We start from the raw sequence: 23,149 nt of genomic DNA on the forward strand, positions 1-23,149 counted from the left end.
ATCAGTTGATACTACATTATTTCTCTGAAATTAAAAATGGATAACATCAGTCGATATTACATAAAATTTGTGGGAACGCATACCGAACCGCAATGAAACAACCTTAAATTTAACGATACAGTGCTAATTCGAACTTTGAGTTCGATTTTTGGGGGTTTGTTTCACTCCTTATGCCCACACAAAAATTAGTTAATATTAACAAATGTCGTATTATAGCTATAAGCTCCTAAGAAAAATGTTTACTTTTCGGGGTCCGTGGTAGAAGTTAAGAGGTTGAATCACTTTTAGTTTATGCTGCATGCCGTTCTGAGAAATAAACGTTTCTCAAAAAAAAAAGTGTTCGAAGTTTAGAGAAAACTTTAAGTTATATTATTACTTCGATTTGCATGAACTGAGTGTTACATATATATTTTTAATGTTGCTGAACAGGAAGCTGAAGTCAGATTTTCAATATTCAAAGCGGCTAATCCAATACGGAGGGCACAGGATTATGTTTTGACCAATTTTTACCAAAAATGCATTTTCGTTATTTACGTTTAGTCTGCAATTCAAGGAGTGCTTATGAGCCCTACCTCTAGCTCGAATTGTTCCTACATAGCAATTCCCTGTTCTTCTTGGCAGGAAAGGCCGATCTGTGTAACTTGGATATGCAGCAATCGTTATTCGTCAGTATTTTCGGCGAGTCTGTTTGCATGCATTCTGTAGTATGAATCGTTTTGAGCACGTGCGACACGGGACGAGTTTTCATCTACATCTACATGGATACTCTGCAAATCACATTTAAGTGCCTGGCAGAAGGTTCATCGAATTACCTTCAGAATTGATAATTAATTGGAACCCTCAGATGCCGATAGGTGTTGTTGATACAACCTCGATGGGGACAGCCGAAAATGTGTTCCCCAACCGGGACTCGAACCCCGGATCTCCTGCTTACATGGCAGACGCTCTATCCATCTGAGCCACCGAGGACACAGATGAATAGCACGACTGCAGGGACTTACCCCTTGCACGCTTCCCGTGAGACCCACATTCCCAACTGTCCACAATCAACATACGTAATGTACGTAATAGGTATTTGCCCATCCACTCATTACTCGGGCACACTAAGGTGACGATTCCCGTAAGAGTTCGGGCAATCTTTGCGCATTCGCACAGACGAAGGTTAATGGCTGGGTAGCCTTTAACTACATATATGAAGATAGTAACTGTTCTCGAAGGAACAGATACCACTGATTACCGTGCAGCTTTTCTAGAATAAATTATAATTAATTGAAACCCTCAGCTGCAGACAGGTGTTGATATACCTCGATGGGGACAGCTGAAAATGTGTACCCCGAGGTACATCAACACCTGTCGGCAGCTGAGCGTTTCAATTAATTATCATTTATTCTAGAGAAGCTGTACGGTCATCAGTGGTACCTGTTCTTTCGAGGCAGTTACTATCTTCATATACCTTCACAATTCTCTATTATTCCAATCTCGCATAGCGCGCGGAAAGAACGAACACCTATATCTTTCCGTACGAGCTCTGATTTCCATTATTTTATCGAGGTGATCGTTTCTTCCTATGTAGGTCGGTGTCAACAAAATATTTTCGCATTCGGAGGAGAAAGTTGGTGACTGGAATTTCGTCGCAACGAAAAACGCCTTTGTTTTAATCATACCCATCCCAAATCCTCTATCATTTCAGGGACACTCTCTCCCATATTTCGCGATATAACGTGCTGCCCTTCTTTGAACTCCGACAGTCCTATCTGGTAAGGATCCCACACCGCGCAACAATATTCTAAAAGCGGATGGACAAGCGTAGTGTAGGCCTTCTTCCTGAGCAAGCGTTTCCGACTCAAGAGTGTCCCATGGCAACTGTCCGTCTGTGGTAAGCTCCTGTGGGACCTAACTGCTGAGGTCGTCAGTTCCTAACCGGCCGGTGTGACCGTGCGGTTCTAGGCGCTTCAGTCTGCATCCGTGTGACCGCTACGGTCGCAGGTTCGAATGCTGCCTCAGGTATGGATGTGTGTGGTGTCCTTAGGTTAGTTAGGTTTAAGTAGTTCTAAGTTCTAGGGGACTGATGACCTCAGAAGTTGAGTCCCATAGTGCTCAGAGCCATTTGAACCATCAGTCTCTAAACATTCTGCGTGGTGTCTGCTTGTTCTATATCGTGTCTCCCTACCACTTTCGCGCAACGACGCTCTGAGCGTGTTTTTTAGGGTATTGACTAGTTTGAACCTGGGACCTGTTGCTGGTAAGGAGACGCCAGACCACACATGACATGTAGAATTCAGAAGAGTTCAGTGAGACTAGCGATAAAATAACCAAATACTTAATGATTTCAGCGTCAGCTCCACTGCACTCCCTGTAAAAGAATCTTAATACTAACTAAATTTAGTGGAAGGGGATCAAGGCTTTCCTATTTTTAGTTAGCTGGTAAAATAACGTCGAAAAAGCAGTTAAGTTTACCACTGGAAATTTTATTCTAATCACAAAACATTGTTTATAAATTGCACTATTGATAAAAGGAGATGTTTTAATACAGGATGGTAAAAACCAACAAAAATGTGAACGAATATTCCCTGAATGGGTTTCCAAGTTCTACAAAGTATCGAAGTATGACCTATGCCATATCACATCTATAATGTAGGTTTAAATTAAGTTTCACAAGAGAGAAAACTATCAAAATGGTCTACAGTGACCCTCAATTATCTTTAATTACTTATCTAACTTGTCGTAAATTACAGTGGCTGATGTGGCTTCTCAATAACTATAAAACAGAAAAATCATCGCGTTTCAGATTTTTACTTCAAGTGGCAAATGTGAACACCATGAGCTTTAATTGACGATCGACACTAGTATTACGCAAAAAAGGGATGTAACAGATGAGACTTCTGCAGTTCTGAGAGAAGCTTTATGCGCTGTTATGTGGCATCGCGTGCGTTCATTACCTTGTCGGTGTTCGTCAGGGGGCGACGGGCAGCACAGCTCCGCTCACCTCGCCGTCTCGGAAGTAACTCTCCCTAACTTCTCCTTACTACAATTTACCGAAGTTGGTTTAAAAAAAAACTATCTGGCTGTGTTTTCATCTTACCAATCAGGGTCTCAATGTTAACCTTAAGCTCTGCCTACAAAAATTCTGTCTATCCAATGAGAAACATTATACTTTTCGTGGTGGGGCAATGTTTTTAAAGTTTGCAACGTAGCAGACGCGAAAAAGTCTCACGCTAAAACTTGCAGCTGGTGTGGTCCTTTTAGCGTTATCGTAAGATCTGTACTGTCCTTCTGGAGGGCTCTATCTTTTAACATGGGCTGGGGGATGGTCCTAACGTAACAGAGACGCGAAAAAGTCTCACGCTAAAACTTGCGGGTGGTGTGGTCCTAGCAGTTAGTTGGCGACGTGGGTGTCCGTCCGTCCCTTATCGTAGGGCCTTCCAGCTTAACACGGTTCTGCTCTCGGCTTCTGTTCTCGTTTCTCCCCTCGGAATTGCGTCTGCCTCATGGTGGGAAGGTATGACAAGCATTTAGGCATTCTTGTGTTAGTCTGTGATATTGCATTTCCTCACTCGTTACTCGTATTACTTTCGTTAATTTAATGTCACGATTTATTCGGAGCTATGTGACATACTACTGGATTTGCTTATCATGTCAGGGTTTTCATGGAAGGTGTTGGATTTGCCTGACACTTCACAAGTCCCTATGCTTACACACTACTTACAGTAACGTATGCTAAGGACAACACACACACACACACACACACACACACACACACATAACCATGCCCGAAGGAGGACTCGAACCTCCAACGAGGGGAGCTGCGTGAACCGTGACAAGGCGTTTGAGACAGCGCGGCTACGCTGGGCGGCTCATGGCAGCCGTGACACTGCTTCAAACAATGGGCTGTAGAAACTTTTGTAACGCGAGGATTAAAAAAAACCTTTCCGTTCCAAGAGTCTAGACAAGTACACCCTTAAAAAATGCAATTACAAAGAAATTGAATTTTCGAACGTTTTCAATCACAACCTGTCCTTAAGGAACACCGTTGATCAAATTTCACACGGATTATGTACTCAGGTTTCACATGTGGGTTAACAGTTTCTAATCAACATACAGAAAGAGCAGGGCTTAAAACTTTGAAGCGTTAAATTTCAAGGGCCGTTCTCTTGTTTGCAAATTGTTTCACAGCGGAAATTTCTCTTGTTTTTTTTTTGCCATAGGAAAAGGAAGATAGCAATGGGAGGAGGGGGGGGAGGCGAGAGGGGGGGGGGAGGAATTTTGCGTCTCCCACCTTGGAATCCTCAATACATAATTTTTATTCATTACGAGATTCTCAGCCACTTGTAGAAGTGATTTCCCTTGATTCTGCAAAACTTTCCCTTTAGCCAATCGTAGCAACTATTGGATTTGGTTCCTGCTACATGACATGTCACGGAACTTAAACTGACCAACTCATTTGCATAAAGAGCTAGCTTATCATCCGCTTCTTTACTTGCGAAGACCGTATGGTCCGCAAAGAATTTTTTTTCTTTAATTGTTTTTTATGTCTTTTGTAAATTGCAACACTTTCTTAACTTTTCAACGCCATTGAAGCATGGTCTTTTACTGAATGTTCTTATGACCAAAAAGCAATGCCGATAGCTGAAGTCCAAGGTTTTTGTTAATCAAGCCGTTTGTAGTCTTGTGGTGATATCTCCGTAGAATCTTTCATTCCCTAACGCATATTTCTTTATATCTAATTAAGAAGTGAAATACCGGTTTTCATAGATGCAGACTTAAAATATTTTAATATAATGCAGTAAATATTTCATTAAAATTTTTCATCCCCTTAGGATTGAAGTTCCAAAACCAGTGCAACATTGAAAAATTCTAACAGAGGAGCCAAATACGAATTCTGAGATATATTTAGTAATGCTTTCACAATGAAACATTTTCAGAAACATCTCACACCTTTTAGGGGTTGAATTTTCAAAAACAATTAAACATGTATTCTTCTATTTACAACTGAGGAGCCCAATTCAAATCTTCGTCGATTTAGTTCTAAAAATGCTTTCATAGTGAAATATTTCATAAAACTTTTCGTCCCCTATTTCACGCTATTGGTGAGTTAAATTTCCAAAAACAACGAAACACTTTTTTTTACATCCAACCGAGAATTCAAATCCAATTTTCATAGATGCAGCTTTAAAAATGCTCTAGTAGTTCTTTAATAATGATTTATTTTCAAAAAACCTTCAGTAATTATTTTATTCCCCTAATGGAAGAATTTCGGAAAATGCTTAAAACCTGTTTTTTTTTGTTTCTGACAAAGAAACCAAATGCCATTTTTCGTAGTTTTGTAGTTCTAGCTTCAATAGGGACATATTTTAAAAAACCCATTCAACCCATATTTCACCCCCTTAGGAGCGGAATTTCGAACACTCTCTTCTTAAATGATGCTTACATCGTAAGATTTACACCTTCATCAAGTTTCAAGTTCGTATACTTTGCAGGTTGGGCTGGAAGGCGATGAGTCATTGAATATGTGTGCCCTTATTGCACCTCATGGGAGGTTGTAGTTCCAAAAACAGTGAAACATGTATTTTTCAATAACACAATTTTCATAGATTTAGCTTTAAAAATTCTTTCACACTGAATTATTTTCATAAAACATTTCATCCTATATTCCACCCCTTTTATGGGTTGAATGTATCAAAAACAGAGAGACTTTTTTTTTTACTTCAACTGAGAAGCCAAATTCAGGTTTCAATATATTTAGCTTTAAAAATGCATTCATAATTAAATATTTCATGAAACATTTCATCCTCTATGAAATGAGTTATGGTAGTGACACACCAAAATCACAATAGTAATCTGTTGTAGTTGCTACATATTTTATTACAATCGAAAGCATTATAAAATCACAATCACAATAATACAGGAGACTGCCTTATAAGGCCAGATCAGTTGGAAAAATAATAAATAAATTTCTTTACATGGAACAAGACCCGTAAAACTTGAAATTTGGATATGACTAGGCAAATATACTTATTTAGCTTTACGTAAATAGTACAAATGTCCATAGAATTCCCAGCAGAACTGTCATTGCTTCCAATCAGCTGAGAAACAGATTAAGCGTAAGAACACAGATTTTTTAATGTTTGGCTAGCCAACATTCCTAAACAAAACTATATACAAATGACTAAAACAATTAAGGAGGTGCTTTAATTTTGACCAAACCGATCTTCAAACTTGCTTACTCAGTTGATTAATCAACAATATTCTTAGAATGATTACAACTAGAACATGATCATATGACAATACCCCTAAAATGAAGTTGCTTCAAAATTTCGTGTGAATTGGCGATAGACATGAGCAGACAAAGGATTCAGATCAATACGAGAGATCCACGAGATAGGAAATGACATAGAAATATACTCAACTTTGAAATGCAACTGAATTTCGGATGCTATAATCCTCCACCAGAAAGATGGATCACGCAAAAGTGACAACATAACCCAAGATGTAAAGGAGAGGACATGGCCTTAAATATCTCTCTGCCCTCGTGGTGCTCTGCTCCCAGTATGCATGCGTCGACTGCTGCCAATTATCTCTAACACAACAGACATCAACGGCAGACAATATTCTGAGATATAAACTACACAACTTTATCTGGAGAACAGGTGAGCAATACAACTGAACTGAAACAAATGAGCCTCCGCGAGTTATTTGGCCAGTGCCAGAACTTGATCTTTGATTAATAAGTTCGCTAAAAATCATGCCGAAGTTAAGATGACTTTATCTCCTGGTTCGACATATTAGGGGCAGTGACAATGAAGTGGCCAACGCTCTCAGCCGTATGTTCGCGGGAGAGTCTGGGGAAGGCAAGGGCCACGTGGAGACGGATCTTGGGGTGAATTTCCTTCTCTCCGAGACACACGGTTTCTTCTGCGACTTAGCTGACAAACAGGATGAGGACCCTAGATGGGGACCGATTCGGCAGCAGTTGGCGGATGGCGATGTCGTTACTGGCTATTGCCTTCGTGGGGGCCTCTTGTGTAAAGGGGGAGACAGCCATGGTGAAGTCAAAGTCTGTATTCCACAGGAACTAGTTAGCATGGTACTCATGATTCGGCGGTCGGGGGTCATTTGGGGTTCTACAAGACCTACACCCGGAAGAGGAAGTCGTCCTACCCCAGTGGAAGTTAGTGACGAGGTCGCCGTTGCTCCACTGACTACGCAGCATTTGCCGTGGGTAGAGCTCGTGCAGTGAGACGATAATCATCCATCCCATGGTCAACACCACAGATATTCTGCGATTTACTTTACTCTGATACCCGTACAACATCCAGACAGTGCAGCAACTGAAACCTCACTATGCGCAGCAACATTATGATTTCGCTCTTCGGTTTCTGGTGCGGATCGAAGTTGGTGACTTATAGCTGGGTAATATTCTGTACAGTGAAGAGGCTGATTTTACACTACAGGGTGCAGTGAATAGACAGACCTGCCGAATTTGGGGTACTGTTAAATCGCGTGTTGTGCATGAAGAGCCGTTGCACTGACCCTATGTGATAGTGTGAGGTGGATTCACAAGCATCTTTATTCTCCACCCGTTCTTCTTTGAAGACAATTCACCATAAATACCTGTCAGGTGTACCGTGACGTCTGCACGTTATCGGGACCTCTCTGTACAGCATGTGAGTCCGCTTTGTACACGACCAGTAACGCTCTTGTCCTTGTGCCTCCTTTGCACTTAGATTTCTGAAGATGGAAGTAACTCCAAAACGCTTCATGCATACTTTGCATTTGATCTGGTGACCTCGCTGTTTGGTCCTCTCTTCCCAAATCAACCAATCATACTTTGCAACAACCAATAAAGTCATTCTTCACCTGCTGTGTGGGATTTTATGCTATCTGATCAGCAGACCTAAGCATATTAATAGAACTAGTATCGCGTGTGGTCAAAATTCGACCAATTGCGTCAATGAATCTCATATGCGATGGATAATGTCATGTATCTTATAGTGAAATTTTAGCCGCAGAACAGATCCCTGGCAAATGCTGCGTTGTAGCTACGTGTGTCTATGAAACAGTTCTTTAATTTCTCTTTAATTATTCAAGCATTTAAAGGGAGTCTTTGATACACTACGTTGACAAATTAATTTTACCATTATGAAAACACAATGTGAATGCCATTGTATCATATAAGGTCATCTCAGACGCGAAATGATTTGCATTACAATATCTGCGTTGTAAATTCATCAAAGCGCAATTACAGTTCTCAAAATTATTTGTAATTATGTTCCATGCACATTTAATTGTATCTTTTAGAACGACAATAGAATTATCGTTACTGACATCTGACAAAAATTGTGTGTCTCTAGCTCTTCGTCTTTCAGCCCGACCCGTTAATGTTCTTTTTCGAGGCATAGCCTGAAACAAGTACAGTTTCGTTACAATACAGGACGTCGTAGCTACTCAAAATGCAGATACTGAAAATTAGGAACACCCTACATTTGGTGGTGACGGCGGAAAATGAACACAGAGTTAGTTCCGTTTTCTCTTTGACCAAAGTAAGTGAAAAAACGACGTTAATAAAGAACGTTTGCTGTCCCCGACGACTTCGTTACTACGTTTCGTTTTCCACTGTTGACAACTTCAACGACATAGCAGCTTCGGTCCTGGAAGTTGGTAGCAGTGTCAGAGACAAAGGAAAAGTTTTCACATGTGTGTGCTTCTATTTACCTATCCTAATGGTTATGGACACACATGATGGTTTCCTTTTGTTCACATCTACGGCGAAGTTCCTTACCCGTTATGCAAGTCTGATTTGTCATATTGTATAATTAATTTTAAGAATCAGTATTTCAGTTTTCAATAAACAGATGCGTTATCATTATGAATGTTCACATTGCTATTACTTTCGCGACGCAAAAACTGTGTCTGCCTAGCTCTGCGTCTTTCACTCTGACCCGTTAGCATTCTCCTTCTAGGCATACACTAAAACAAATATGGTTTCCGCATACTAAGGGAAATCTGAAGTCTTACATATTCAAAGTGAAGAAATTACAAATCCGGAACTTACTTCAAAGTTTCTGATAATGGCAGCAAACGATCACGTAATTACTTTTACACAAAACTAAGCGAAATAACGACGCCAATATACAATGCTATTTACAGACATCATCATTGACTTAGCAGTTGCCGCATTTTACATGCCAGATATGCATGTTGTACTGCAAATCCATGTAAGCACGAAAGCCCCTAAAATACGATCTCACGAAATGTTGTCACTTTCATTTGTCAGTTCTACTGTAGCACTTGATCTGTGCGCTAGGCAGAGGTTGGCAGCTCTACAGTTTTCAATTTTCAGGCATTGGAGATTTTAATGCGTGATAGAGAATGAAAGATTAGTGTTACGAATGTGAAAGCTTCTATTTCCTTTTACGACTCTTAATGGCTAAATACAGATATTATTTGTTCTTAGCGCACATCTATGGCAAAGTATCTTTCGAATCACTTAAGGATCATTGTCCTCGTTGTACGATTAATATACAAAGTCTGTACTTCAATTTTCTTGTTCGCGTATTAAAATTATGACTTGACTTTTGTTACATCTTTGTTACTGACCATTCACCCTCGAAAACACTGAACATAGCTTACAGCGGGCTGGAACGTGGATGGTCAACTCTTGTCCCTATTGTCGCATCTGCAAGCTACCAGATCATCTTCCACGGATTAATGTGGAGATTACAAAGTCGCACTCGAAACGTAATCTGCATCCAGCTATATTTTTAACGCTTAAGGGCCGTTTACCCGAGCTAAAAGTCAGGCGATATTTGTATCTAATCCCTGAAGGAACATGACGTTTCTTGTTTATTAATAGATTTATAATCTGAGACGTAATCAACTGCAAGCAAGCCCCACTGACTGACGCAAATGCTCCTTTCCAGACAAGATACAAAGATTAAATCTGTAAGTTTTAGTTTTGTTTGCCGATATGAAACTTACTGACTGACGTAATTCAACATTTTAGTAGAAAACAGCCGTCTGAAAGAAAGAATTCTGTGGGAGATGAAAACAAAAAGAGAAACACATTAAGGCGCATTGAAACGAAAGCGAGACAGTTGGGAAAAAGTAAGGAAATTATTATTATTATTATTTCAAAAATAATCACCATAATTGTTATTACGTTTATACAAGTATGCGACAAGACGGTAATGCCTTCATGGAAAAAATGTTTGCGGTGCCTACAGGACCATTACGATACTCAAGCGTGCGCCTCCTCGTCCGAAACAAATTTACGGCAACGAATGTCTTTGCGCTCTAAAAATATGGACGTCGGACGTGGGAGATTGCGACCGTATGCAGGATCTGTAAGCGCTCTTCCCAGCGAAACTTCTGCAGCATAGTACTGTAAGTAGGCTATTTATGTTTTCTTATTGGCAACGCCACGTAGCGCTCTGTATGAAAATCACTGGCTGTGCTGTGTGCAGTCTGTGGCTAGTTTGCATTGTTGTCTGCCATTGTAGTGTTGGGCAGCTGGATGTTAACAGCGCGTAGCGTGGCGCAGTTGGAGGTGAGCCGCCAGCAGTGGTGGATGTGGGCAGAGAAATAGCGGAGTTTTGAAATCTGTAAGACTGGATGTCATGAACTGCTATATATATTATGAGTATTAAGGTAAATACATTGTTTGTTCTCTATTAAAATCTTTCATTTGCTAACTATGCCTATCAGTAGTTAGTGCCTTCCGTAGTTTGAATCTTTTATTTAGCTGGCAGTAGTGGCGCTCGCTGTATTGCAGTAGTTCGAGTAACGAAGATTTTTGTGAGGTAAGTGATTTGTGAAACGTATAGGTTAATGTTAGTCAGGGCCATTCTTTTGTACGGATTTTTGAAAGTCAGACTGCGTTGCGCTAAAAAAAAATATTGTGTGTCAGTTTAAGGACAGTCATGTATAATGTTTCTAAGGGGACGTTTCATATGGCGCGCCTGCCAGGATACCTCACTGGAATCTTCTGATTTTTTTTTTTGTTTGTAGTTTGTGTAATTAGTGTAGCTATTGTTTATTGCTAGCGCGTAATTGTAGAGAAAATCTCCTTTGTAGTTGCAGTCTTTCATTGTTGCAGTCTTTCATTGTTGTTGTGGCATGCATGTAGATTTGCACCAAATATTTCGCAGCTGCGCTTGCAATTAACTAGATATTATTTTCAGTGCTATGTTAATGTGTTTTCTTATTTTGCTCTTCAAATTGTGCTTTTCTGTGTTGTCGTGTGAAATATTGTGACAATAATGGCGTGTGAAAAACGTAATACTAGGCTCCAAAGTAAACTGAGAAATGACAGTGAAGACGAAAGCAGTGTGTTAGCACCACCGTGTAATGAATTAACTTATGTTCAAACTAGTGATTTGGTAATTGTGCATAAGGAAATGGAGCGGGCGGCAAATAATGGCATAGACAGTGAAACAATTAGTGAACAGGGAAGCATTATCGATCGATCGGTCGGCAATAGCTCGCCTCAGGAATCCGAAATGACAGGACACAATCTCCGAAATACTGTAGATTCAGGTTTTGGGTCCTCACCGTTTTCTCAAATAAGTCAAGACACTTTTTCTGCTTGTCAAAATGTGAATGTTGCCGGTGCAAATTCACTGCCGAAAAGCACTGAGGAACATGTTTCAGATACCAGTGCATTGTTATTACAATTAATACAACAAATGGGACAAACACAGCAAAAGCTTCAAAAGTGAGACACAATGGAACAAATTCTTCAAAAGTTAGACACAATGGAACAACACCAGAGACAAACACAGCAACAGTTAGACACAATGGAACAAAATCTTCCGAAGTTAGACACCACACTTGAACAAACACGTGAATATTTAACTACTGAGTTACATAACATTGAATCGAAATGTCAAAAAGTCTGTGATGACGTAAAATCACAAATTTGTGAGCATTTCCAACCTATTTTTTCGCGGCATGAAAATGCATTACAGAATCACGAAGCAGCCATAAAAGAACTGCAAACTATTGTTCATGAAAATCAAGACAACTTGCAAGCTAAAATTGACTCAGTTGCATCTACCGATTCGGTTACGCAACTTGCAAAAACTCAGGAAAACTTAAAGGACACAGTAGATACGATTTCAACACAAATGGACACTCTGAAACTTGGTTCAGAAAAACACACAGAAGAAATAATTTCACTACCGGATAAAGTAGCCGACAGTGACAGTGAAGGAGAATTTTACCATGCCTTCCTCTCAGCATATTGGTCTCAAGCCACACAAGACCGAGTAAAACATAGCATCATGATGATGAAACACTTTGAACAATCTGAATTTTCCAGTCTTGTCAAATATTTTGAAGACATGTTGCATAAGAATCAATATCTTTCAAACCCATACAGCCCTTCAGAACTCATCTGCATTTGCTTAATGAAATTGCCTGAACATTTAAGAAATATTATTTTGGCAGGACGTTGCAAAGACGACATTGAAGCTTTTCAGTGACTCTTACAAGAATTAGAAATTGACACAGACAGTCGCGGGATGCGAAAACAGGAAAACAATCACTACAGGTCACATCCGTCACAATTCTGTGACGACAGAAACAATAACTGGACACGACAAGTCTATTCTTACAACACACATCGTGACCAAAACAGACACCACCCATATGACAACCACTGGCAGAGTAATAATAGTTACAGAGAAAGATCGCATTTCCGTAGTAATGAATATGACAGAGATTACCATCCAACAGACAATATGGGAACAAAAACAATTATTATCAAGGGAGACAGAACAACTTCAGACGCAACAGTTCCACGCACAGTTACGATTCCGGGCGAAATTCTCCACCACATGACCGACAAACAAGAAACTATGTAAACTACCGACAAAACGACAGACCTGAATTCAATCAGAACTGGCGGGATTCAAACAGAGCAGGGCACTCTCGACAAGGTGAATTTGTAGAAGTTAGGTCTTCTAATCCCAATAACGACGCACGCCAACAAAGAGACAGACAATGACTTGCACCGCAGGCAGACACGTGCGCCGGCTGGCTCAGGGAAAAATTACATAGACGCTAACCTTGAGAAAAATTTTAGCATTTTTTACCGATGTACCATATACCACATGATAATTCCACTGAAGCTGAAACTCTGCATACTAGGAAGAGTAAAGGTTTACACCACATTTCACATGTAAAACCGTTTATTGAAAAATAATCTGCTTTTTAACTTTGTCTTTGCCATAAAACTTTTCACTTCACATTTCTAGTATGCATTGTCAGACTTAGAAACTGTTACCATGCAACAATGTTTGAAATTAAATATCCAATCAAGAACCAAGAGAACTTATTTAAACAAATTACGAATGCATTGTTATAGTGAACAGACGTCACAGTGTTGTTGTGTGTGTACATTGTTGCTTGTTAGTTGCACGATTATGTAATGACTATAATGCTTAGATGCTTGTACTGGTACTGCTAATAAGATTTTAATGCTATATTTTGGTTTTAAAGTACTTTCTGTGAGATACCTGATGAGACAGTGGATAGTTTATGTGACAGCCACACGATTTTATCATGACGCTACTAATGAGTGACAATTTACAATGATGCTTTTGCAGTGTTTCTGTTTTATACCTGCACAGTTTTTCTGTATTATTCTGGAAAGTAAAACATGTTTTAGTAGTAACTTTTGTGGTATAACTACAATGAGACTGCCTTTTCCGTAGCACAACAATACGTTACAGCACAGTACTTTCTTCATCACGGCAATAAGCGTAATAATTAAGATATCTATATGCTAAGCATTTCACTTTTGTTTATCATTAAGTAAGTACATTGGCTTCTGCAGAACTTAGCTTTCGTAGGACAATAACTACAACACATCCACAGTTACAACAAGAGCACAGTTTAGCGCTGCAGGACATGTATCTGAGTGATTAAAAATAAATGTTTTAAGTACAAAATTAAAGATATTTGAAGTACAATGATACAAAGGTTTTCCGTGATACATTTCATTCCATTGCTGTAATCTGTGACACCTGAGGGTATTATTCATTAATCCTCAGGGGGGTACACGCTTACTTTGTGTAGCATGTGTTTGGCAAGCACAAGGAGCCCTAGCTAATATGGAATTTGCTTATACAACTTTACACATCTGTACCATGTTTCTCTAACACACAAATTACACAGCTATCTGATCATTTAACTGAGAGATAAACATTTTTTGTACTACATCAGTGACACATGTTTACGCAATTACACAGTTGGATAACTTCACACTTATGAAATTGTATTTTGTCTGTACTTTGTGAACTGTTCATATTTTTTCGGAACCATTGTGATACTATGAGAGCTTTGAATGATGTATTTGGTAAGGGAGCATGATTTTAAAGTACGTTTGAGGTAGATGGCACTATTGAAATAAGCGGAGAATTTTTTTTTAGGTTTTGACATTATTGCAGAAAGCTACGACGTTTTTGAGATTTGACTGAGGTGTTTACGATGACGATGTGTATTATGCTGTTGAGGTATGTTTATGATCAATAAGATGATGCTACCTTAAATGAGGAATTTGATTATGCTACGTATTTATTTTGATGAAATATTGAAGAAGTGTCAACGAATACATATATGAATAATGAGTAGTGGTTAGGGACTCTGATTTGTGGAAAAGGATGTTGGAAACCAAGAATCGTATTTTTAAGAGTTATGAAATGTGTGTAAATGCGCGAATTTATCACAGTGCCGACGAAAACTTTTTGAACACTGTTATATTCATAGGATTTTGTTTCTACACATTTGCAACGCAAATTCTCGACCTGTGAAATTTTTTATATGAGACTGTCACTGTAATGCAAACTGGTGTCGTAAATATTTCAGTAAGAAAGTTAAGTGACCACCTTCACGTAATGAGTCGTGGGCACCCAACTGTGCGACAGTCGCCTGGAAAAAACCAATTAGTGTTTGCCTTTCAGAGGCACAGGTGGAGAAAAAAAGAGGCCGTTATCCTCGCTACTGACATTTCTTTGTAGAAAGCATCGCAAATACGACATGCTCATTACTTGGAAACATGATTACTCGTACTTTGTGCTACTTACTGAAATGCTTATGAACTGATGTGAAATATTCGTACGTCTGCACACCTGATTATGACAAGTGTCTTTCTATGAGAATTGAGAGAATTTCTACTGACTTATGAAATGCCACATAGCTGTTGATTGATGTTTTTATGCTTTGGTTTGCGTATTTGCTATTTCATTTGGTATCTGTTTTCCAGCTGTGTTGCAGCATTGGTTTTATAAAATAAACTTACATGCATTTGCTAACGTGAACACTTTCTGTCAACAGATCTATTAAATAATTATTTTATGATCCACATTCGAGAAAGGAGCACTTGGAAAGGAAAGAACACTAAGAAGGGATTAATAACAGTAACTGCATACATAATTTTCTTCAACTACTTGGTAATTTGTTTGTTAGATTAACTTGTTGTGGTGAACCACTCCAATTACATAGACATTAATATGTGAATAGACATTTCCCTTATCTGCATTGTTGTCTTTAGTGTAATATTTTTCTGCTTGAGTTTAGTCATGTTTAGGTATAAGTTATTGCATTTGCTGCTGCTGCTTGCCAGGCATAGTGCTACTAAAATTGACTTTGTATTACTCTGTTAAGCCAGTTTTTCTAATGATTTATTTTATTGTTTGCTGCACATTGCCTTATATTAGTTGTAATATTGCAATTGCTCTGCTAATTTAGACTTAATGCTGCTAGCTTTGCCAATTTGCATTTTTTTAATCATTGCTGTTTGTGTTAATTGTTTTGTGCTGCTGCATTGCCTTGTCCCTTAGTTTAGCATCTCAGCTCAGTAGATTTAAGTTAGCTTAAGTTGTGATGAATTGAAAGAAATGCATTGAGAAGATATAAGAAAATGGTTTGGCCAAAAAAGTATTTTGAAAGAGGATATGAACAAAAAAAGTAAGTTTTAGGGACAACAGGTTTAGATAGGATTTTCTTCGAAATAAATGATGAGGTAAGATAATGGAAAATAAATAATGAGGTAAGGAATGTGTGAACATATAAATACAGAAAGCATGCTTGAATAGAAATTTTTTGGTGGAAACACATGTTGAAATAAGAGGAAAGATATACGGAATGAAGTTTTGGGGTGGACTGCAGTACCAAATGTTAACTGAAAACAAACCCTGTCCTTTTCTCCTGTGTTATTCTGCTATGTGTTTAAATCGGTACCTCGAAAGAAATCGGTTCCTCAAAATAAATCGGTACCTTTAAATAAATCGTTATCTCGAAATAAATCGATGTCTCGAAATAATTCCTGCATCGAAATATGCCGACATCTCGACATAAATGGACATCTCGAAATATACGGATATCTCAAAGTGTATCGATATCTCGAAATATACCAATATCTGGAATTTTGTCGAAATCTCGGAATATGGATATGTCGAAATAAATCAATGTCTCGAAATAAATCGACATCCCGAAGTATGCCAACATCCCGAAGTATGCCGACGTCAAGTAATATGTCGACGTCTCGAAACAAACCGACATCTCGAAAAGAATCGGTATCTCGAAAAGAATCGGTATCTCGAAAAGAATCGGTATCTCGAAAAGAATCGGTATCTCGAAAAGAATCGGTATCTCGAAAAGAATCGGTACCTCGAAAAGAATCGGTATCTCGAAATAAATAGATATCTCGAAATAAATAGATATCTCGAAATAAATCGATATCTCGAAATAAATCGATATCTCGAAATACATCGGTATCTCGAAATACATCGATGTCTCGAACTATATCGATGTCTCGAAATATATCGATGTCTCGAAATATATCGATATCTCGTGATATATCGATATCTCGAGATATATTGAAATCTCGAGATATATCGACATCTCGAGATGTATCGATACCTCGAAATATATCGACACCTCGAAATATATCGATGTCTCGAAGTATATCCATATCTCGAAATACATCGATATCTCGAAATATATCGATATCTAGAAATATATCGATACCTCGAAATACATCGATACCTCGAAATATATCGATCTCTCGAAATGTATCGATCTCTCGAAATGTATCGACATCTCGAAGTGTATCGACATCTCGAAATGTATCGACATCTCGAAACGTATCGACATCTCGAAATATATCGATATCTCGAAATATATCGATATCTCGAAATACATCGATATCTCGTAATAAATCGATATCTCGAAGTAAATCGACTACTCGAAATAAATCGACATCTCAAATAAATCGACATCTCGAAATAAATCGACATCTCGAAATAAATCGACACCCCGATATAAATCGACGTCTCGAAATAAATCGATATGTCGAAATAAATCGATATCTCGACATAAATCGATATCACGAAATAAATCGATATCAGGAAAGGTATCGATACGTTGAAATATATCGATATCTCGAAACATATCGATATCTCGAAATATGTCATTACCTCGAAATATATCGTTACCTCGAAATATATGGATACCTCGAAATATATCGATACCTCGAAATATGTCGATACCTCGAAACATATCGATACCTCGACATATTTCGATACCTCGAAATATATCGATACCTCGAAATATATCGACACCTCGAAATATATCGACACCTCCAAATATATCGTAACCTCGAAATATTTCGATACCTCGAAGTGTATCGATACCTCGAAATATATCGATATCTCGAAATATATCGATATCTCGAAATATATCGATGTCTCGGAATATATCGATGTCTCGAAATATATCGATACCTCGAAATAAATAGATATCTCGAAATAAATCGATATCTCGAAATACATCGGTATCTCGAAATATATCGATGTCTCGAAATATATCGATGTCTCGAAATATATCGATGTCTCGAAATATATCGATATCTCGGGATATAACGATATCTCGAGATATATCGAAATCTCGAGGTATATCGACATCTCGAGATGTATCGATACCTCGAAATATATCGACACCTCGAAATATATCGATGTCTCGAAGTATATCCATATCTCGAAATACATCGATATCTCGAAACGTATCGATATCTAGAAATATATCGATACCTCGAAATACATCGATACCTCGAAATATATAGATCTCTCGAAATATATCGATCTCTCGAAATGTGTCGATCTCTCGAAATGTGTCGACATTTCGAAGTGTATCGACATCTCGAAATGTATCGACATCTCGAAATGTATCGACATCTCGAAATGTATCGACATCTCGAAATATATCGATATCTCGAAATATATCGATATCTCGTAATAAATCGATATCTCGAAGTAAATCGACTACTCGAAATAAATCGACATATCGAAATAAATCGACATCTCGAAATAAATCGACATCTCGAAATAAAGCGATGTCCCGATATAAATCGACATCTCGAAATAAATCGATATGTCGAAATAAATCGATATCTCGACATAAATCGATATCACGAAATAAATCGATATCTAGATATGTATCGATACCTCGAAATATATCGATATCTAGAAACATATCGATATCTCGAAATATGTCGTTACCTCGAAATATATCGTTACCTCGAAATATATCGATACCTCGAAATATGTCGATACCTCGAAACATATCGATACCTCGAAATATTTCGATACCTCGAAATATATCGATACCTCGAAATATATCGACACCTCGAAATATATCGACACCTCCAAATATATCGAAACCTCGAAATATATCGATACCTCGAAGTGTATCGATGCCTCGAAATATATCGATATATCGAAGTATATCGATATCTCGAAATATATCGATGTCTCGGAATATATCGATGTCTCGAAATATATCGATACCTCGAAATAAATAGATATCTCGAAATAAATCGATATCCCGAAATAAATCGACATCTCGAAAAAAATCGATATCTCGAAATAAATCGATATCTCGAAATACATCGGTATCTCGAAACACATCGAAGTCTCGACATACATCGATGTCTCGAAATATATCGATGTCTCGAAATATATCGATGTCTCGAAATGTATCGATGTCTCGAGACATATCGATATCTCCAGATATATCGAAATCTCGAGATATATCGACATCTCGAGATGAATCGACGTCTTGAGATATATCGACAACTCGACATATATCGACACCTCGAAATATATCGACACCTCGAAATGTATCGACACCTCGAGATATATCGATATCTCGAAGTATTTCGATATCTCAAAATATATCGATATCTCGAAATATATCGATACCTCGAAATATATCGATACCTCGAAATATATCGATATCTCGAAACATATCGATATCTCGAAATGTATCGACCTCTCGAAATGTATCGACATCTCGAAATGTATCGACATCTCGAAGTGTATCGACATCTCGAAATGTATCGACATCTCGAAATGTATCGACGTCTCGAAATGTATCGACATCTCGAAATGTATGGACATATCGAAATGTGTCGACATCTCGACATAAATCGATATCTCGAAATAAATCGATATCTCGAAATATATCGATATCTCGAAATATATCGATATCTCGAAATATGTCGATACCTCGAAATATATCGATACCTCGGAATACATCGATACCTCGAAATATGTCGATACCTCGAAATATATCGATACCTCGAAATATATCGATACCTCGAAATATGTCGATACCTCGAAATATATCGATACCTCGAAATATATCGACCCCTCGAAATGTATAGATACCTCGAAATATATCGATACCTCGAAGTGTATCGATACCTCGAAATATATCGATATCTCGAAATATATCGATATCTCGAAATATATCGATATCTCGAAATATATCGATATGTCGAAATAAATCGATGTCTCGGAATATATCGATATCTCGTAATATATCGATATCTCGACATTTAAAATTTTTTTTTGTATTTCGAACTATACCGATACTTCGGGAAAAACGCCGACTTCGGGAAAAACGCCGACTTCGGGAAAAACGCCGACTTCGGGAAAAACGCCGACTTCGGGAAAAACGCCGACTTCGGGAAAAACGCCGACTTCGGGAAAAACGCCGACTTCGGGTATTTGCTGACATGCATTACTTTTCTGAATGTATATTATGTGCAAAGTCTGCCACCAATTGAACAGGAATTCTGTTACTGTGAAATGTTAACACAACATCAGTTTGTAGTTATTGCCCAGTACAATTAATTTAACACAGACACTATTCATAATCACCATCAGTTTCTCAAATTGCAACCAAAGTTTTGGTTTTTATCTTTACACAAAAAATGGTCCTGGCGGAAAACTCTCATTCTTTGGAAAGTTTATAATGAGATGTGCTAAATATTACAGGTAATCTATTTACAATAATCTACAAGTACTGCACAATGAGAAGAGACTGTCAACCTCAGCACTTAGAAGTAGTGCACAGCCAGGACGACAGAGGTTGCATTGCTGTTTCTAACCTCTGGTGCTTGAGATGCAGAATCCAGGATTGCCTCGAATGAGAATGGCTGGAATGAATATCCCGCACCAGCATAGAACTTACTCTGGAACTCCACCCTGTACAGAAAATCACAAGGCACAGTTATTTCACATCATTCTCAGCAAACTACAGAATCCTCTAAGGGACGTAACGGCGTCACCTTCAACTGTGAAATTTCTTAGCAGCTATTGACTAGAGCTTGGTCTTTTCCATTCAGAGTTTGTTTAGAATGGGTATCACGGGAAGCAGATCCACTGGGCATTTAGAGCAACCTGCTTTAAACAACGGCAGGCCGCGGTGGTCTAGCGGTTCTAGGCGCTCAGTCTGGAACCGCGGGACTGCTACGGTCACAGGTTCAAATCCTGCCTCGGGCATGGATGTGTGTGATGTCCTTAGGCTAGTTAGGTTTAAGTAGTTCTAAGTTCTAGGGGACTGATGACCACAGATGTTAAGTCCCATAGTGCTCAGAACCATTTAAACAACGTGAGCAGGCAGTAGACACAGAATTTGACTGACTGTTCTCCTCCTTATGTTGGCAGTATGTTAAGCTTGTGTGTTTCTCACAAAAGAAATCTGGCGAAAATGCTTGAATGGGGGAATGAAACCAAGACAACCAGTGCAAGCCTCAGACTGTATAGCACGATATCTGTGCTTCATTTCTCTGGAAGGTGGCTGGACGTCAAGTTTCCCTGCAATGACTTCACAGCACCCCTTGTACTGGCACCTTACTAGCATATAAATAGGCTTGTTGGAAATCCTCTGCACCCTTGCACCTGAAGGTGACTAGCATGCTGCCTCATTGCCAACACCGTTTGATGTAACACACATCGGTTCTCCAATCTTCTAATGTCACAGCAACAAAAGCATCAGGTTTTTTAAAATGTTTTATGACAGTTGCATGTCATGCACGCCACCCCACCCTCCCCTACACACACACACACAAAATTGCATATCTTGTGATAAACACATTTTTTGACATTGCTGCACAGTCAATATAAATAGATTTTGCCTTTTTTTTCACCCTATAGATCGGCGGTGTCAAATATTTAAATATTGTGATTTATAAATATGATAAAATTCACATACACAGAAAATCTGAGTGGAAAAAGAATGATACAAAGGGAAAAAAAGAGTACAAATGAAATTATTTACACAGTGATTCAAGTGATGTGATAAAGGAAAAAAAATTAGATTTAAAACCATTAATGGAATAAAAGTAATGATGAAAGTCATTTCGATAAAAATTTAAAGTCGTTATGAGTTTCAAACCTACAACTTTACCCTATTCGTTACGCCATGTAACCAGCCAATATTATACTATTATATTTAAATTCTATTGAGTGTCACATAAAATTCTGGTTTCTTTTTCCATTGATTACTCTCAGACTAGGTCCCACCAAGGTGAATGACTGCAAGTGCAATACCTGGTATCATAACCTACATCATCGTACAGATGGTTTCACAAACAGTCAGTCTCACCACTGAGGATCTCTCCTTGTAAGTGCTCATCTGCCGCTGAATGCCCCTGTTACGCAGTGATGGGACACCTTTACTCTTTCTGCTGTTCCCTGTACATTTCAACTAATTTAATAATGGGCAGTTGTTTAAAAAATTCAATACTCATGCTGACACTTTACAACTGCTTATGACCAATTTACACTTGTGCTGTATAGCCATGGTTACTAACTGAACGTAACTGCATTACTTGCACTCTACTGACAGGGCACTCATCAGTGATGCCGCAATGTGTGAAGGAATGCAGATAGTCCCTCCATAAGCACCAAGATGCCCACGGTAAGCACTGCCCAGAAGGCAAATACCAGCCATAGGGCAAAACCTCCAGTCCAGCCCTCCACTACCAGTCCATTCTTCATCACCATACTCCAAAGCACCTCAGACACCTCTGGGAAACCATTTCAACACATGGAGTAAGCAATCTATTGGACATAAAATACCTGAAGACAAAGGGCAAGAGCTTACTGGGAACAATGCACAGAATCTCTATAACAAATAAAAAAAGGTACAATGAACTGTTTATACTTTTCATCCCATGTTGTACAGATTTTATGAAATTATTAAATATGATAGATAATACTCAACAAAGCACAACACTTCCAATTACAATTATGCCTAAGTTTTCATACTACAGTTTTTGCTCTCACAGTACAGTACTATCATTTGTGGTTCAGTAAGCATGTGTCTTATGTGATTTATATGGGGTGACTTTGGCCACTGTATCAAAATTACCTAAAATATAAAAAACTGTCAGAAATTAATATTTAATTCTTAACTGTGAAAACACCTAACTGCAGAAAGCTGAGCTCTCAGTAGTTCAAAATGACATCTTCCATTCTTGACACACATATCACAGTACTGTATTAGACAATATTCCGACAGGACAGAACTCCTAGTTCAAAATCACGTAACTGCATTACTTGCACAAGTTTCTTGACAGTGTGTAACTGCTGCATCAGTACATTCCACAATGTGTTATTCAAAGCTGATGGGTTCTTATTAATAAATCTGTTCCCTAGCAATCTGACACCTTCTCCTCAAATGCTGCTGTGCAAGTAATTCTTTGCTGAGAACCTGAGCTGTATCGGTGGCGTTATTTATCAGCACTATTACTTAATTTTCATGTCACTCTATGAAAGAAATGAAAGAAAATTCTGGG

General features: G+C 38.5%; 1 non-coding gene across 1 annotated transcript; it reads right to left on the minus strand.

The window, feature by feature from the left end:
* Positions 1-895: 895 nt before the first annotated feature.
* Positions 896-969, minus strand: Trnat-ugu (transfer RNA threonine (anticodon UGU)). The gene has a single exon. It is a non-coding gene; the product is annotated as a tRNA-Thr (tRNA).
* Positions 970-23,149: the final 22,180 nt, after the last annotated feature.

The sequence above is a fragment of the Schistocerca serialis genome, unplaced genomic scaffold (genome assembly GCF_023864345.2).
Source record: "Schistocerca serialis cubense isolate TAMUIC-IGC-003099 unplaced genomic scaffold, iqSchSeri2.2 HiC_scaffold_1351, whole genome shotgun sequence".
NCBI lineage: Eukaryota > Metazoa > Arthropoda > Insecta > Orthoptera > Acrididae > Schistocerca > Schistocerca serialis.